This window comes from Mustela nigripes, chromosome 7 (assembly GCF_022355385.1).
Source record: "Mustela nigripes isolate SB6536 chromosome 7, MUSNIG.SB6536, whole genome shotgun sequence".
Taxonomy (NCBI): Eukaryota; Metazoa; Chordata; class Mammalia; order Carnivora; family Mustelidae; genus Mustela; species Mustela nigripes.
In genome coordinates this window covers 6,712,644-6,721,826 of record NC_081563.1, presented here as the reverse complement: position 1 = coordinate 6,721,826, position 9,183 = coordinate 6,712,644, and the positions used below count along the sequence as shown (strand labels likewise).

At 50.6% G+C, this 9,183-nt stretch overlaps 1 long non-coding RNA gene across 3 annotated transcripts in view; it reads right to left on the bottom strand.

Annotated features, from left to right (window-relative positions):
* Nucleotides 1-474: 474 nt before the first annotated feature.
* Nucleotides 475-9,183, bottom strand: part of LOC132021131 (uncharacterized) — a 12,744-nt gene continuing 4,035 nt past the window's right edge. The window contains exons 2-3 of one of the 3 annotated variants that reach the window (XR_009405252.1): nucleotides 5,039-5,242; nucleotides 475-2,645 (exon numbers count right to left, since the gene is read on the bottom strand). This is a non-coding gene — a long non-coding RNA (uncharacterized LOC132021131). The remainder of the gene's footprint in view (nucleotides 2,646-5,038; nucleotides 5,243-9,183) is intronic. The other 2 variants (XR_009405254.1, XR_009405253.1) reach the window with 2 other exon arrangements.

Genomic DNA, 9,183 nt, shown 5'->3' with positions numbered 1-9,183 from the left:
GCACTGAGTGGGAGCCATCCATGAGAATGGACGTGAGCTGTGCAGCTTTCTGAAAGAGTGACACAGATGCAGTCAGTGCAAAGGCCCGGGGGTATGCATGTGTCTGGCATGATTAGGGATGGAGAGCAAGGAGGCTGGCAAGGAATGAGAGACCGTGGAGGTGGTCAGAAGCAGCCAGATTCCGGCTATGTCATCAGAAGGCCAAACCAAGGGAACTACTGATGTTTGATGTGCTGTGAGAGAGAGGAGTTCAAGATGACCCCAGGGTTTTTGCCTGAGTAACTGGAGCAGTAAAGAATTTAGGAAGATGTTGTAGTGTTAAGAAGAGGTCAACCGCTATTTCCTCTGTTTCCCCACAGCCTCTTGGCCCTTTTCCTGGGTGACACCCATGGCCTGGATGACACGCCTGTGTCACAGGGGGAGGGGCAAAGAAATAAGGCACTCTGGCAAAGTGAGTTTAGGAGGTCCCAAGATATGAAAGGCAGTAACTCCTTTTATTCTCATGAGAAAAAACATACGATTTTTAAACATTTTATTTTGAAATCATCTTTGGAAGAGTTGCCAAGATAGTACAGTGTATTTCCCTCGAGCCCCAGCTTCCCTGGGGGCTGACATGTGCTATCACCATAGAAGGATTACAGAGCCGGGGCACTGGCTGAGGTACGTCCCATACCATTCACTTGATTCCAATTTTCTGGGGTTTCCCTACTGTCATTTTTGGGTGCAGAACCCCTCCTGTGTTGTGTTGTCGTGTCTCCTGACTCTCCAACCTGAGACCGTTTGTCCGACTCCTTGCTAACTGCCTGCACATCTCTTCTTTCCCGCTGGGCCCCAGGTGTGGGCAACAGTCTTGGGGGGCCATGTGGACCCCCCCCACCGGCCACAGGCCCAGGCAGCCAGCACCACAAGAGGAGCAGCCACAGCCGAACTCTCTCCCTGGCCTGGCCCACCACCCTGATCCCCTGCTGGCTCCTCTCCTCGGGGCCACCAATCCCTGGACACCAGGGTCACTTCCGACCCTCACCGCTGGGGGGCGCCTGGCTGGCTCCGTTGGTGGAGCTTGCGACTCTCGATCTTGGAGTTGTGAGTTCGGGCCCATTGTGGGGTGAAGAGATTATTTAATAAAATCTTAAATAAAACAAAGAAACAGAAGCCGGGTCTGGGAGGCAGCAACACCCCCCCCCCCTTGCGATGCCTGTTCCCCCAACAAAACACGGAAGACAGGATCCAAGTACTGACTTGGCAATTTGCTCCGGAGGCTGAAGAACGCTGCGGCCAGTAAGGAGAGCTTCCCTTCCCCCCCTTGCCCCACCTCGCCCCTTTGGCCACCCCCACCCCGCCCCGAGTTGGGCAGCCTGCAGCCAGAGACGCGGGAGTGACTCACTGAGCGCTGGGTGTTAGAGATAAGACCCGGCTGCGTGGCTGGCACTGTTCAAGCCGGGAAGAGTCTGAAGGCCCAGTTACCATGGCAACCAAAGTTTGCTTTAAGAGTGTCTGGTGCTCACATCTCATCCAGACAGGAGAGACTTAGAGATGCATGTTGTCCAAGTGGCGTAGGCTCCGCCTCCCCGCGTTCGCGCATTCAGATAACTCTCTTCTCAGGCGGCCACTAGAGGTGGGGACATGAGCGCCAGGTTTGCAAACTGAAGATGGACGGAGATCTTTCCAGGGTGTGGAAGATGCCGTCTCAGTCTGGGAGAGAGGATCCTCAAGGGACAGCAGCACACACTGTGCCAATGCCACCAAAACCATCTGTGCTACTGTCTGCTGGTCTGCTGGCTGGGGTGGCTCACTGGTGATGGAGGGCACAGCCAGGGACCGGGACAGGTGGCCCTAGTGCCAGGACAGGTGTCAGGGGAGCCTGGGCTCAGCAGTGAGACCACCTGAGGCTCTGGCACTGATGGGCTGTGTGACTGTGGGCAAGTGTCTTGGGCTCTCTGAGCTTCAGTGCCTTGTCTGTCAAATAGGGGTCCTCAGGATCTACCCCATAATGCTGCTACAGGTCAAACCATCGGAATGTCACAGAGGGCCAGGGCCCCAGAGCCCTCAACACGTGGTCGCTCTGAAATCCTCACCGCAGGACCTTGGGTGAGTCCCCCCTTCTTCAGGACTCTGTTGGGGGCGTTTGCTACCCAGGCTCCTTCCAGGGCCGACTCCACACCCCTGGGTGTGCTGTGTCGCGTCCTCACCGTGGCTGCCCAGAAGATAGCATCGGCAGGGGACCGTGCGGGTCACGCTCCAAGTGACAGAATGACATTCACGCTGGGAGCAGGAGATGGCCTGGGGTGGCGAGAAGCCTTTCTTTACTCAAGGATTTCATGTCGTTCCAAGTGCAGGGTTCTATCTAAAAATCAGGATGCTGGTTTCCCCACTAGAGCAGTTAGTTAAGAGCCTGCGAGGACATTTGGAAGAAGACAGCAGCTCTCATTTCTCTGCCCCCAACCCCAAGCCTCCACACGTCCGGTGCCTTGACCTCTTCTTTTGCAAACTCACCTTCTGCTCCTCTTTTAAAACCCAGCCTGGTGCTGGCCCCGTGAAGCTTTCTTGACCGCTCCCAGAGACATTAACTCATGTTAACCCTCCTTCCTCCGTATTTTGCACCTGTTGTTTTCCCTTTCTCCCTTTATTTTAATTATTGAGCACACCTATTTATTATTAAATAAAAAATTATTTAATTAATTTAATTATTTAACATAGCTATTCATTATTAAATAACAATTATTTAATTATTTAACACAGAAAATCATTTCTCCCTTTATTTTAGTTATTAAACTTCCCCACTGTTCCCCAAATTCCCCGAGGGTAGGGATTATGGTTCATTTGTTTGTTCCCTAGGTTTATCATTATGTGCTTTACAAACGTTTGTAGAGTGAATCAAGTTGAATATCTGTGGGGTGTCTACTTGTTCAAACAGATTGAGTTTCTTTTCTGATGATTTCATTTTGGTCTAAGTTTGCATTTAGTTTAAGGAATCAATAAATAACTGGATATAGTTTCTTAAATGGCTTCAAATAACTTTTAATACATCCCTAGTGTTGACGCGTACAAAACTGGAAATCAGAAAGATTTTTTTCCCTTTGTCTGTGTGTGAATCAGAGAGAATGAGGGCACAGAAATGTTTTCAACATTTTATCTGTAAGGAAAAAAACCTGGTAGAAGTAGAAACAGAAGGATGACTGGCAGGTCTAGTTTCTGGCTCCTACAAAAGAAGGACTTTAAAAATTAAGAAGGCAGGTTTGCCTATGAGAACATTTTACTTTGAATTTCACAGCTCAGCAAGCTCACCCGAGGCCCCGGTGAGAATGCTAAGTTAGACATGAAAGCAGAAATAAGTTACTAAAAGTCGCAGGTGGTTAATATTAACTTGCTTTCTTTCATGAATAAGCTGGATCATCCGGATTGATGGGGTGAAACACGGAGGCCTTTCAACTAACCTGGGAATTGGCACCCTTTTCTGGGAAGGACCAGGGGGTAAATATTTTAGGCTTTGCAGGACAAAGGGCTTCTGGGGCAACTACTCAACCCTTCAGAGTGACGGAAGGCCAGCGGGAGAGCGCTCATGAACAAACTCGGGCCTGGCTGTGTCCAAGGAAACTTCTACAAGAACAGGTGGGGGCTGGATTTGGCTGAGTGGCTGTAGGATGCCGACCCCTGAGCTAAACAGCTCAGCTTCAGGTCTACCTGTCCCTGTTCTTAAATACAGCAAGCACATATAAAAGGAAGCCCTGCTGACCAAGTTCTAAGGTTATTAGGGGGGTGGGTAGGGGGAGTTGCAATTTGAACACAGAATCAAATGAATGGAAAAATTAAACCTTTCAAGTCTGAACGGTGGTTTCTGATCCAGAAGGATGGCTGGCCTCTGGCCTGGGGCAAAGCCCACCTCCTGCTCTAACTGACCCCTCCCTTACCCATACCCCGCCCCCCACTGTCTTTGAGGTCTGAGGTTTGTGGTGCCCAGAAGGGAGCCTGCTGGCTGTGTTGATCTATTACACAGAGTACAGATGTACGCAGACCAAACCCCACACTGGCCCCGGATGGAAGGGTTAACTTTTATTTATTTTTTATGTTTTAATTTTATTTCTCCACTTGTCAGAGAGAGAGAGAGGGAGAGAGCAAGCATGGGGGCAGGGCAGAGGGAGAAGCAGGCTTCCCGCTGAGCAAGGAGCCCCATGCGAGACTCCATCCTAGGACCCTGAGATCACTACCTGAGCCAAAGGCAGATGCTTAACTGACTGAGCCACCCAAGCGTCCCTGGAAGTACTAATTTTTAATCAATGTAGGAAAATAAATTTGCTTTTTTTGAATACTCAGAGATTTTATGTGACTTACTGTATTAGCCAGGGTTCTCCGGAGAAACAGAAGCGATAGGGTCTGGAGAGTGGGGGACATATAAGAAGAGGCTTACTACAGGAACTTACTATAGGCTTACTACAGGGTTACTACAGGACCGGGCTCATGGGGCTGTGGAGGCTGAGCAGTCCCACAGTCTCCATCTGCAAGCTGGGAGCCCCGGGAAGCTGGTGGCAGAATTCAGTCTGAGCCCGAAGGCCTAAGATTGAGGAGGACGAATGCCCAAGGACCCGAGAACGTGGGTGTCCCAGCTCCAGCCCAAGGGTGAGAATTCACTCTTCCTCCTTCCTGACCAAATCCGGTCCTCAGCCTCCTCTGGGAGGACATCTCCTGACTTGGTCCGCTGATTCAAATGCTAATGTCTTCTGGAAACACTCTCCCAGACACTCCCAGAAATAATATGCTACCAGCTCGCTGGCCTCCCTTCGCTCAGTGAAGTCGACACATTAAATTAACCATAACAGGGGCGCCTGGGTGGCTCAGTGGGTTAAGCCTCTGCCTTCGGCTCAGGTCATGATCTCAGGGTCCTGGGATCCAGTCCCGCATCGGGCTCTCTGCTCGGCAGGGAGCCTGCTTCCCTCTCTCTCTCTCTCTCTCTCTCTGTCTACTTGTGATCTCTCTGTCAAATAAATAAAATCTTAAAAAAAAAAAAAAAATTAACCATAACAACTATTAGAGTAACTCTTACCAAAAGAAAATTACAGTCAAAGATCAAAAAATCCTGGACACCTGGGTGCCTCAGTTGGTGAAACAGCTCCCTTCGGCCCGGGTCATGATCCCAGGGTCCTGGGATCAAGTCCTGCTTTGGGCTCCTCGCTCAGCAGGGAGCCTGCTTCTCTTGGCCTCTGCCTGCCACTCTGCCTCCTTGTGCTCTCTCTCTGACAAATAAGATCTTTAAAAAAAAAAAAAAAAAAAAAGGTTAAAAAGAAACCCTGGTCTCTGAGAATATATTTAGGACAAACCCTATTCTTAAACTTATATTTAACAACCCCAATGAGATAGAATAGGGTGGTCTTTGGAAACTGTCTACTTGACTCCACTACTCCCCTGAGCCCCCCACATGGTTCACGGAATTACATGTGGTTTCTTCACCATGCAGGGCAGTGGGGCTCTTTTACACCACAACAACCCGGGCGTAGGGCTGGCTTACAGCAGCAAATACTCACGGCTGCATGCCCATCACAAGTTGGCCAGGGGGTCTGTTCAGTGACCCAGGACCCTGGGTGACAGATACCACCACGAACATTGCCAGTCACTGTGGTGGAAAGAGAATTCGAGATCTCCCAGCAGGCTTGATGGTTGTAGTCCGAAAGGGACACACTCAATTTTGCTCAGGAATCACTGGCCAGAGTATGTCCCAGGACCACCCAATCCCAAAGTGGAAAGTGCATACCTACCATTTTCCCAGGAGGAAATGTTTGCCATCAAACACAACATTCTTGATGTACCATATCCCGCCAGGCTTACTTCCCATCAGTGGCAGGAGTCGTTTGTAAGACCGTGATTAGGAACTTGTGCTTTGATCCTGTGTGTGCATGTGTGTGTGCAGGGATTTGGAGAAATTCGCTGGCCAGAGAGGGTAAAAAGGTTAGTCACTTGGCTAACTTAGACTTCAAGGTTAATAGTGTCAGAGGAATTGGTGGGACCCTAGTGAGTATCAGAAAGCAATACTTCCTGTCCCCTTCAAGGGTCCTTCTAGCTGGACTAAGATTCAAATGGAAACGAGATACATTAGCAAGAGAAAATCAGATTTAAGAGCGTACATACAAAAAAAAAAAGGCATACATACAGGGAATCCACACAGACATAGACATGGAAATTCCAAAGACAGCCCAAATCAGGTATTTCCGCCATTCTGAACCAAGGGGAAGGGGCTGGGGGTCTTGGACTTCAAAGGGAAGGGATGTAATTCACAGGAAGATGAAAAAGAGCACATGTTTGGTCAACAAAGGCTTGCCCTGCCCTATAGACGGGTCACTCTGATAAAACTGAACTGTGGCAGTAACCCTTACTCTGGAAAGATCTCTGATTTAGATTCTCCAATGTAATTAAGGGAGGGGCAAAAGCTTCTCTTGAGACTCTGGATTGCGTTTTGTGCTAAAGAATCTGCATGTTCCAGGGGCTTGTCCTGGGGCAGCCTGTCCTCACACCATGCTAGCTCATTCTGCACTTTCCTGGGGGGGGAGGAGGGGAGGCGGAGGTGGGGAGGGCTCAGCCCTGATGCAGAGGGAACAGCTGAGTGGACAGAGCTCGGCTGAATGGCAGCCCCTGCTTGCTCCTTGGTCAGGCACTTTGGATCAGAAAATAATCTGTACAGTCCTCACCCCACCTACACAGCATCCCTGGCTAGCGGGGTAGTAGCTCCTTTTCCGGAGCTCGTTTGCCTGTTCTGCTAGGTCTCTCAACAGTTGGTACAGCGAACATAAGGAAAAGACCACAAGGACCAGGCGGGCTTGGGTTCGAGTCCCGCCTTTGTTGCTTCAAGGCTTCGAGACCTTGGGTGAGTCCTCGGCTCCTCTGAACTTCAGCTTTGCCATCTGTGACATGGACAGAGGTAACATCTAGCCTAGGAGGTTGCTGAGGGGCTTGTTTAAGGAGCCCAGGTCTGTAGAGGGACCTGGAAGTGCTTCCTAACCTCCCTGGTGGTGGTTGATTTCATCCCACAGGGCAGGTGGTCCTTCCGGCCAGGACGATGTGCACAAACAGTTCACAGGCATCCGTCCCTACGAGCAGGCTGAGTCTTGGGTGCCACTTAACAAGTTACAACACTATGAATGACAGGGCCAGCAAACATAATGTTTAACCTGGACTTTAACTGGAGACATCTCTGTTCCTTTAGGTGATCGGTTCACTGGGGGATTCTCAGGTCTCCCAGGAGGAGGAGGGATGTAAGCATCTCCCCAGCTCTCCGGGCCCATGCGCTGGTTCTGTGCAGAAGTGACCAGAACAGGGCGGTTTCCACACAGCAGGGTTGTCATTCACAGTGGGGCTATTTGAGCTTAAAGTTGGACATTTCATGTTGGACGCACGCTGTTTAGCCTGCGGTAGTGCTAAGGTTCACTTCCATAATCCAAACGTATTAAGGCCAAGTTCGCACCAGCTTCACTGCCTCCTCCCCTCACTGCTGCCCTCTCCCCCTCTCCCCTTCCCCTCCTGCTGCAAGACTTCCTCGGAATGAAAAAGAGCTCTCACCCAGCCTAGAGCCTATGTATGCTTTGAGCGGCTTCCAAATCTCCAACTCCAAACTGTGTTTGTGGAAAGGGGAGTCAGCCCCCGGCTGTCTGCGCAGCGGACCTGCGAGGAGAAGGGCGGCCGGCAAGGACAGATGCCACCGTACTGGACGGTCATGACGCTTCTGCTGTCCCCAGCCCCCGGGGAGGGGACGGTCCCGCCACCTGGGCCAGCACTGTAGCCCGTGGGCCAGGTGTGGGCACCTGAACATAAAGTAGCCTAACTCCAGAGTGGGCGGCGTCCTGCCCACTAGTAAACACCCCACCCCAACCAGAGCTCCCCACTCCCAGTAAAATGGCATCAGGAAAAGACTCCACAGCCCCAGAGCTCCGCACCGGCAGCCCAGTCCTTTCTCCTGACATGGGACCTGGGTGGCGGGGAGGCTGATGCATTGTCCATATGCAGACCTTCCATCCTGCTTCTCGCTCCGACCTTCGTCCGTACCTGCTGCCGAGTCCCCAAGCCTCCCGGGCAGAAGACTGCCTCTTGCTTCCCCTTCAGCCCCTGACATCATACCACAGGCTGTAATTCCTCTTCCTGGTTCACCTGGAAACCTTCCACGATCAGCTTTGCATGTTCCAGAAATGTGCCGAAATCTCTCATCTGTAATATTCTCTCCCCTTTACCACTCCTTCCTTGTCTCTTTTTTCTTTTTTAATATCTTGATTTCAGTGGAGGGGGAGGGTCTCAAGTAACAAGAGAAGTAAATTGTGCCAAACCTGCCATTTTGGACGAGAAGCCCAGAGAGCCCCCTTCAGCAACGTGAGCTGATCACCTAATGGAAAGCCTGCATCATTAGCCTTGCTTTCTGAGTGAATACTGCAGGAGAGTTTTAAATCCATTAATTATCCTTAATGAGTAGTGTCTACTCTTTCTTATCTCTCTCTCCACCTCTCTCGGTGGGGCTGTCATGAAACCACATGCAAAAGCATGGGACGCTTTGCGGGGAGACCATAGCAGTTACAGATTACTGCTGTCCGACTGTATCAGCAATCATTGAGAGCACCGTGGCTCTCTCTCAAGTTCCTGATTAAACATTAAAAATAGAAAGATGACTTGCCCGTTTCAAGTGCTCTCATTTTTCCTCTGAATATAAATGTGATTTTCTGTATATTCATAATAAGTAGGACCTACACAGTCTGTCCCTCCTACCTGACCGCTAGTGGTGTGTTAGGAATGGTGGGTGATCAGAGAGGTCCGGAGCAGGGAGAGTAGATCTGGAGAGTCCCTGAAGTAGGGCCCTGCAGTGGGGCTTTAAGAGGGAGGTGGTCCTTGGGCTCTGGTAAGAAGAGGACTTGCCTCAGCTCCAGATGCCAGGCTAGTCCTATAGCCAAGGAAAACATCGCTCGGGACCCATCTCCTGCTGAAAGTATCAACATCGACAGTTCTCTCCCCAAGTTTCATTTGCTCACTGCAAGGAAATTATTTTCCAGAAGTGCAGCAGACAGGTCTCAGGCTGGGTCTCATCTTCCATCTCCCTCACCAGCCACCACCACGGTCACTGCATAAGGAAGTCCTTTAGCTGGAGAGGTGTGGCTGCCAAGATGTCCCCATTTTCCATGTCCCGATATTTGTGGGATTTCGCTAACCCCGTGGGACAGA